Here is an 8,908-nt window from a genome sequence, read left to right as displayed (position 1 = left end):
ATCAATAATTATCAAAAAAAAGTTGAACTTTTCACTTTGGCTAGCTGTAACAGGCTAATTTACAAAACGGGCGTGTCCACACGAACCTACATGCCTGTAAACCAATAAGGAAAGCCCAAAACAACACAGAAATTGGTCAGCACATGTGGCATATCAACGAGATGAAACTTGCAAAATTTTGTGAAGATCAAACCATAGGTGGCGCTATAATAGCAAAAATAGTCTTTAAATAATGCTAAATCGCTTAAAAATAAAGTAAATTTGCTTCATTTACACACTATTTCACAAAAAACACTTAATCTACATATCATATGATAGGTCTGCTCATACTGAACAGTTTGACACTAAAACCACTGCTGTTACTCAAACTGTTCATTAAAAAACCATCAATATAAACAAAACCTACTTTTGCGAACTAGTCCCTGGTTTTTAGCTCTATCGCAACGAAACCAGTGTTGTATGAACCTCTGGACTGAGTAGATCAATAATTATCAAAAAAAAGTTGAACTTTCCATTTTAGATAGCTGTAACTGGCTCATTAACAAAAGGGGCGTGTCTACACAAACCTACATGCCTGTAAACCAATAAGGAAAACCCAAAACAGCACAGAAATTGGTGAGCAGATGTGGCATATTAATGTGAATAAACATGCAACATTTTGTGGAGATTGGGCGATAGGTGGCGCTATTATAGTGGAAATGGTTCTAAAAACATGCTAAAATGGCTTAAAAATGAAGTAAATGTGCTTCATTTACACACTTATCACTGAAATGATTTATAAGTTTTTTTTTGTTTGTCCATCTTGGATGTTTAAAGGTCTCAAAAACACATTTTCAATATTCTATCATTTTAGCCACTATAACACAGACTTTCAACTGTCAACTACCATTTCTAACCACTAGATGTCACAACAAGACCACTTATTTATTGTTCAAAACATTTGCATACCTTTGTTGTTTTACATTTTTTGAGTTTAATGTCAGGGAAATTGCATTTAGGATCATTCTGAATCATAATTTGACCTGATGTAAACACTGTTATGCATTAAACATCTAATTTGGTCCCAGTTAACCTCTTCATAATAATTCTAATAGGTAAAACTGGTTCTATGATTAAACACATATGTTTTAAAACATATGTAAAGAAAATCACAACTGTGGCTTCTAGATGGCAGTAACAGACCACTTATTGTTTATTTTACTGCTCTATAGCAAAGAATGTAATGTAATGTTATGTAATGCATTCTGAATCCCAAACTGACACGGCATGAACACAGTTAATCCATTTAAGATCAAATTTAGTTAAAGCTTTTCACACTTTTTACTCTGTAGATTTTTAATTATTTTAATAAAATACAAATTTTTCATTTTATACAGTTAGAACATGCTCAATTATAGAAGGGATATGTTTATGCACACCTAAATGGCTGTAATCACATAAATAAATTATACCGTGGCCACTAGATGGCAGTAGGAGATCACTAATAGCTTATTCACTGCTCTTTTGTCATTTTTGTTGGGAAGAGCTAAAATAGCCATAACTCATGAATGGATTGAAATATCTACACCAAACTTGTTACACATATGCAAGAGGTTAATCAGAGGTCATAGCATGAAATTCGTAGACATTAGCCACATGCTGGCGCTATACATTGTAAAATCACTGTATCTGAGTAACCATTTATCTGATTAACTAGAAATTTGACATGTCGTGTCTTTGTCTAAGGTGCCATGACTCGATCTACACATTATATCATAGGGCTGCTTATACTGGTCACTTTGACATAAAAGCGGTCACTCGAAATGTTCATTAAAAATTTGTCAATATGTAAAAATCGAAGTTGCTTCTCTGGAGTGTTTAATCAAACATTTGTTAGCTCAATCTATAAACTCTAACGCTCTAATCGTATATTTCGTTGTCGAATAAACTACTTACAGGCGTCCTAACTGCTATATGACCTTACCTTGCTAAACTGCTTGACCCCCGTTAATTGCTGCTTGCAGCTATATTTATTATTATTATTCTGCCGAAGTCACTATTGCCCAGGCCAAACCGTAAGTCCGAGAGAGCTGAAACTTGGTCAGATGGTAGTACTCCGGTACACTACATTCTCACCGAAGATCAGCCAAATCGGCCCATAGGTGGCGCTATTGCGCCAAAACCCAATATTTTGGCCGCCATTTGTACACCGTTTGTCGTAGACTCAAAAAAATTACATATTTGGAATCCTTGGGTCAGCACCAACAAAAGTGGAGTGACCCAGATTTTCTCTACGGTGGACCGTTTTCCCGCTACATCGCGATTTGTCCGAAACCTACTTTTGCGAACTAGTCCTAGGTTTTTTGCCCAATTTGAACCAAACCAGCTCTGAAATGTTCTCTGGACACTAAATATCAATAATTATCAAAAAAAAGTTGAAATTTTTTTTCTCGCACGAAACAGTACACAACAATGTTCAAGGCTAATTGAAGCTAATTGCTAATTGTAGCTATAACTTTTGAAAGGAATGAGATATCCTCACCAAACTTGGTACACATATGTGTAAGCTTAATTTGATGTGACAGTGCAAAACCCGTGGACTTTGGCCACATGGTGGCGCTATAAAGTTTAAAAAACATAAAAATTACTCTAACCTTACAACCATTACTCCAATCAGCTTGAAATTTGGTATGTAGTGTCTTTGACCAAGTTGTCATAACATACTATAAGGACATTGGCATATCTCAAAAAACATGGCCGCCATTAGCCAACAAAAATTGAGCAGCCATTTAACAAGGTTAACGATGAGTGATCGAAACGAAACTCGCTGGGCATGTTCGACTCACGGTCCTTGAGGGCTGTAAGAATTTTGAAAGAAATCGGCCACTAGGGGGCGATTTTACGTATTTTTAGTGTGTAATGGGTTGTGTATTACACAACCCTTTGCGCAACCACACAAAATACATATCATATGATAGGCCTGCTCATACCGAACAGTTTGACACTCAAACCACTGCTGTCACTTACACCGTTCGTTAAATATTCATCAATATAGGAAAAACCTACTTTTGCGAACTAGTCCCTGGTTTTTAGTTCAGTCGCGACGAAACCAGTGTTGTTAGAATCTCTGGACTGTGTAGATCAATAATTATCAAAAAAAAGTGGAACTTTTCACTTTGGCTAGCTGTAACAGGCTAATTTACAAAAGGGGCGTGTCTACACGAACCTACATGCCTGTAAACCAATAAGGAAAACTCAAAACATCACAGAAATCGGTGAGCACATGTGCCATATCAATGTGAAGAAACTTGCAAAATTTTGTGAGCATTAAACCATAGGTGGCGCTATAATAGCAAAAATAGTCTTTAAAACATGCTAAATGGCTTACAAATGCAGTAAATGTGCTTTATTTACACACTATTTTACAAAAAACACTTAATCTACATATCATATGATAGGTCTGCTCATACTGAACAGTTTGACACTAAAACCACTGCAGTCACTCACATTGTTCATTAAAAAACCATCAATATGTACAAAACCTACTTTTGCGAACTAGTCCCTGGTTTTTAGCTCAATCGCAACGAAACCAGTGTTGTTAGAATCTCTGGACTGTCTAGATCAATAATTATCAAAAAAAAGTTGAACTTTTCACTTCTGATAGCTGTAACAGGCTCATTTACAAAAGGGGCGTGTCTACACGAACCTAGATGCCTGTAAACCAATAAGGAAAGCTCAAAACATCACAGAAATTGATGAGCACATGTGGCATATCAACGAGAAGAAACGTGCAAAATTTTGTGAAGATCAAACCATAGGTGGCGCTATAATAGCAAAAATAGTCTTTAAATAATGCTAAATCGCTTAAAAATAAAGCAAATTTGCTTCATTTACACACTATTTCACAAAAAACACTCAATCTACATATCATATGAGAGGTCTGCTCATACTGAACAGTTTGAAACTAAAACCACTGCTGTTACTCAAACTGTTCATTAAAAAACCATCCATATAAACAAAACCTACTTTTGCGAACTAGTCCCTGGTTTTTAACTCAATCGCAACGAAACCAGTGTTGTATGAATCTCTGGACTGAGTAGATCAATAATTATCAAAAAAAAGTTGAACTTTCCATTTTAGATAGCTGTAACTGGCTCATTTACAAAAGGGGCGTGTCTACACGAACCTACATGCCTTTAAACCAATAAGGAAAACCCAAAACATCACAGAAATTGGTGAGCAGATGTGGCATATCGATGTGAATAAACTTGCAAAATGTTGTGGAGATTGGGCAATAGGTGGCGCTATAATAGTGGAAATGGTTCTAAAAACATGCTAAAATGGCTTAAAAATGCAGTATATGTGCTTCATTTACACACTTTTCACTGAAATGATTTATAAGTTGTTGTTTTTTTTTGTCCATCTTGGATGTTTAAAGGTCTCAAAAACACATTTTCAATATTCTATCATTTTAGCCACTATAACACAGACTTTTAACTGTCACCTACCATTTCTAACCACTAGATGTCACAACAAGACCACTTATTTATTGTTCAAAACATTTGCATACCTTTGTTGTTTTACATTTTTTTAGTTTAAAGTCAGGGAAATTGCATTTAGGATCATTCTGAATCACATTTTGATCTGATGTAAACACTGTTATGCATTAAACATCTAATTTAGTCCCAGTTAACCTCTCCATAATAATTCTAATTGGCAAAACTGGTTCTATAATTAAACACCTTGTTTTAAAACATGTAAAGAAAATCACAACTGTGGCTTCTAGATGGCAGAAACAGACCACTTATTGTTTATTTTACTGTTCTGTAGCAAAGAATGTAATGTAATGTTATGTAATGCATTCTGAATCCCAAACTGACATGGCATGAACACAGTTAATGCATTTAAGATCAAATTTAGTCAAAGCTTGTCACACTTTTTACTCTGTAGATTTTTAATTCTTTTAATAAAATACAAAATTTTCATTTTATATAGTTAGAACATGCTCAATCTTAGAAGGGATTTGTTTATGCACACCTAAATGGCTGTAATCACATAAATAAATTACACCGTGGCCACTAGATGGCAGTAGGAGATCACTAATAGCTTATTCACTGCTCTTTTGTCATTTTTATTAAGAAGAGCTAAAATAGCCATAACTCATGAAGGAATTAAAATATTTTCACCAAACTTGTTACACATATGCAAGAGGTCAGTCTAAGGTCATAGCATAAAACTCGTAGACAATGGCCACATGGTGGCGCTATACATTGTAAAATCACTGAATCTGAGTAACCATTTATCTGATTAACTTAAAATTTGACATGTCGTGTCTTTGTTTAAGGTGTCATGACTCGATCTACACAATATATCATAGGGCTGCCTATACTGGTCACTTTGACATAAAAGCGGTCACTCGAAATGTTCATTAAAAATTTGTCAATATGTAAAAATCGAAGTTGCTTCTCTGGAGTGTTTAATCAAACATTTGTTAGCTCAATCTATAAACTTTAACACTCTAATCGTATATTTCGTTGTCGAATGAACTACTTACAGGCGTCCTAACTGCTATATGACCTTACCCTGCTAAACTGCTTGACCCCCGTTAATTGCTGCTTGCAGCCAATGACTGTAAAAAATATGGACGACGCGACAGCCCTTTTTCCCATTGAACGCCTTGAGGGCAAAACGCCTGCTTGACGGGCACAAACTGTCGCAAAAGACTGCTGAAATTGGAGCCAGACATGCGCAGAAGGATTGTCTGATGGAGCCAGAGGAGGAGCCGCGAAAATGAGCAGAGTCGAGCTTCCAACCAAACGCTTTATGTAAAATCAACCACGCCCCCCGAACTTCTCAGCATGCGTTTGCTGTCATATCAACACAAATGGATGTAATAACGTTAACAAATATGAGGGTTTTATAAATTCAATCGCGCCAGCTCCAGGCCGCAGCGCATAACTTACTCGCGGCGTCGCGGGCTGATTCCGGCTCGCATGCGGCAGCGCCTGCTCGCTCGGCCGCCGCATCTGGCTCGATTGACTCGGACTGGAATCGGGCAGTGAGTCCAGGCATCCGGAGTAGGTCCAGCAGAGGTAACATTAGTCAGTCTGAGCTCTAAGAGATATGTCTCCGGCAGGCGAGAATCTAGCCGGAACTGTGTTTTGCTATCTGGGTGGCTAGGCGTGTATCAGCAAACTAATAAAGCCCGAAAAAAGCCCTGAACTTAGCGAATAAACAGTGTTCCACCAGGATCATGTATGTCAGAAACTATAGTTTACTGCTGAACTCATTTTGTCATGGTAAAATAACACAGAAATCGAATAATAACATTTCAGTCTACTTCAGTCTCCTGCCGAAGCTCAGACGCCGCGCTTTGAGAAACTGTCAATCACAGCTGTGTATCACGATGACACGCCCAGCATTAAATTACTGCTAAAAACAAACTGTTTACAAAAATGAAGATCTGCACCTATTTCAGCACAATAACCAGTGCCTTAATCGACCAGAACTATCTTTCGGGACATTTTATTGCAAGTGTAATATTTTTTTTTATTTGGGCTCAAGTCTCCTTCATTAACACGGAGGAGGCGGGCTTTATGACTTGTACTGCAGCCAGCCCCCAGGGGGCGATCTAACGGCCGAAACCTTCACTCAAACGTAGGCTTGCGGCACACTTGCTTGCAGCTATATTTAGGGGGTCAAGCGCGAAGCGCTGAAACCCTATTGTATTTGTAAGGATTTTTAGGGGGTCAAGCGCGAAGCGCTGAAACCCTATTGTTTTTGTTAAAATTTTTATTATTATTAGGGGGTCAAGCGCGAAGCGCTGAAACCCTATTGTATTTGTAAGGATTTTTATTATTATTATTCTGCCGAAGTCACTATTGCCCAGACCAAACCGTAAGTCCGAGAGAGCTGAAACTTGGTCAGATGGTAGTACTCCGGTACACTACATTCTCACCGAAGATCAGCCAAATCGGCCCATAGGTGGCGCTATTGCGCCAAAACCCAATATTTTGGCCGCCATTTGTACACCGTTTGTCGTAGACTCAAAAAAATTACATATTTGGAATCCTTGGGTCAACCCGAACAAAAGTGGAGTGACCCAGATTTTCTCTACGGTGGACCGTTTTCCCGCTACATCGCGATTTGTCCGAAACCTACTTTTGCGAACTAGTCCTAGGTTTTTTGCCCAATCTGAACCAAACCAGCTCTGAAATGTTCTCTGGACACTGAATATCAATAATTATCAAAAAAAAGTTGAAATTTTTATTTTCGCACGAAACAGTACACAACAATGTTCGATGCTAATTGAAGCTAATTGCTAATTGTAGCTATAACTTTTGAAAGGAATGAGATATCATCACCAAACTTGGTACACATATGTGTAAGCTTAATTTGATGTGACAGTGCAAAACCCGTGGACTTTGGCCACAAGGTGGCGCTATAAAGTTTAAATAACATATAAATAACTCTAACCTTACAGCCATTTGTCCAATCAGCTTGAAATTTGGCATGCAGTGTCTTTGACCAAGCTGTCATAACATACTATAAGGACATTGGCATATCTCAAAAAACATGGCCGCCATTGGCCAATTAAAATTGAGCAGCCATTTAACAAAGTTAACGATGAGTGATCGAAACGAAACTCGCTTGGCATGTTCGACTCACGGTCCTAGAGGTCTGTAAGAATTTTGAAAGAAATCGGCCACCAGGGGGCGATTTTACGTCATTTTAGTGTGTAATGGGTTGTGTATCACACAACCTTTTGCGCAACCACACAAAATACATATCATATGATAGGCCTGCTTATACCGAACAGTTTGACACTCAAACCACTGCTGTCACTTACACCGTTCGTTAAAAATCAATCAATATAGGAAAAACCTACTTTTGCGAACTAGTCCCTGGTTTTTCACTCAATCGCGACAAAACCAGTGTTGTTAGAATCTCTGGACTGTGTAGATCAATAATTATCAAAAAAAAGTTGAACTTTTCACTTTGGCTAGCTGTAACAGGCTAATTTACAAAAGGGGCGTGTCCACACGAACATACAAGCCTGTAAACCAATAAGGAAAGCCCAAAACATCACAGAAATTGGTGAGCACATGTGGCATATCAACGAGATGAAACTTGCAAAATTTTGTGAAGGTCAAACCGTAGGTGGCGCTATAATAGCAAAAATAGTCTTTAAATAATGCTAAATCGCTTAAAAATAAAGTAAATTTGCTTCATTTACAAACTATTTCACAAAAAACACTTGATCCACATATCATATGATAGGCCTGCTCATACTGAACAGTTTGAGACTAAAACCACTGCTGTTACTCAAACTGTTCATTAAAAAACCATCAATATAAACAAAACCTACTTTTGCGAACTAGTCCCTGGTTTTTAACTCAATCGCAACGAAACCAGTGTTGTATGATCCTCTGGACTGAGTAGATCAATAATTATCAAAAAAAAGTTGAACTTTCCATTTTAGAAAGCTGTAACAGGCTCATTAACAAAAGGGGCGTGTCTACACAAACCTACATGCCTGTAAACCAATAAGGAAAACCCAAAACATCACAGAAATTGGTGAGCAGATGTGGCATATCAATGTGAATAAACATGCAAAATCTTGTGGAGATTGGGCAATAGGTGGCGCTATAATAGTGGAAATGGTTCTAAAAACATGCTAAAATGGCTTAAAAATGCAGTAAATTTGCTTCATTTACACAGTTTTCACTGAAATGATTTATAAGTTTTTTTTGTCCATCTTGGACGTTTAAAGGTCTCAAAAACACATTTTCAATATTCTATCATTTTAGCCACTATAACACAGACTTTTAACTGTCACCTACCATTTCTAACCACTAGATGTCACAACAAGACCACTTATTTATTGTTCAAAACATTTGCATACCTTTGTTGTTTTACATTTTTTAAG

The 8,908-nt window shown here is 37.3% G+C and overlaps 1 long non-coding RNA gene across 1 annotated transcript; it reads right to left on the bottom strand.

The window, feature by feature from the left end:
* Positions 1-4,165: 4,165 nt before the first annotated feature.
* On the bottom strand, positions 4,166-7,835 carry LOC141386314 (uncharacterized). Its single transcript, XR_012408055.1, has 3 exons — positions 6,810-7,835; positions 6,654-6,699; positions 4,166-5,591 (listed from the first exon to the last, which is right to left on the bottom strand). It is a non-coding gene; the product is annotated as an uncharacterized lncRNA (long non-coding RNA).
* Between the last annotated feature and the right edge of the window lie 1,073 nt (positions 7,836-8,908).

The sequence above is a fragment of the Danio rerio genome, chromosome 6 (genome assembly GCF_049306965.1).
Source record: "Danio rerio strain Tuebingen ecotype United States chromosome 6, GRCz12tu, whole genome shotgun sequence".
In the NCBI taxonomy this organism is placed as follows: domain Eukaryota; kingdom Metazoa; phylum Chordata; class Actinopteri; order Cypriniformes; family Danionidae; genus Danio; species Danio rerio.
Note: the sequence above shows the minus strand (reverse complement) of the source record. Positions and strands in the feature narration are given on the sequence as shown.